Source organism: Pteropus vampyrus, unplaced genomic scaffold (assembly GCF_000151845.1).
Source record: "Pteropus vampyrus isolate Shadow unplaced genomic scaffold, Pvam_2.0 Scaffold212, whole genome shotgun sequence".
Lineage (NCBI taxonomy): Eukaryota > Metazoa > Chordata > Mammalia > Chiroptera > Pteropodidae > Pteropus > Pteropus vampyrus.
In genome coordinates this window covers 1,336,355-1,336,767 of record NW_011888993.1, presented here as the reverse complement: position 1 = coordinate 1,336,767, position 413 = coordinate 1,336,355, and the positions used below count along the sequence as shown (strand labels likewise).

Genomic DNA, 413 nt, shown 5'->3' with positions numbered 1-413 from the left:
CTCAGCTCGTCCAAATAGATGTCAGGGTGGGGGGCCTGGAGTTGATCCCACCTAACCTGGGCAGCCAGAAGTCACTCAGAATAACCGGCGAAGAGCGGGGGCTGGCAGATCCCTCCCAGAAACATTAATACAGTTCCCGGCCTGATCAGTGTTGCCCCCCCCAGGTGGTCCTGCCCTTAGCCACGTGCATCAAATAAGCCCCGCCTGGTAAATCCTGCAGGACCGGAGCCCTTGAGCACGGTCTAGCTGCCAGATCCCACGCCTTAGCGCCCGCAGAACCCCGGAACCCCACTGAAGGGCAAAATACAGGCATTTCCCCCCAGGCCCACCAAGGCAGGTCCAGCCTGCGGCAGCACCGCATGCTCGGCCGCCCCATCTGGGCTGCGCGGGCTGAAGCAGAACAGCCTGGGCAC

General features: G+C 62.5%; 1 long non-coding RNA gene across 1 annotated transcript in view; it reads right to left on the bottom strand.

Moving 5' to 3' along the window:
* LOC105300444 overlaps positions 1-401 on the bottom strand; it is a 2,500-nt gene extending 2,099 nt beyond the window's left edge. The window contains exon 1 of the long non-coding RNA XR_896622.2: positions 52-401. This is a non-coding gene — a long non-coding RNA (uncharacterized LOC105300444). The remainder of the gene's footprint in view (positions 1-51) is intronic.
* Between the last annotated feature and the right edge of the window lie 12 nt (positions 402-413).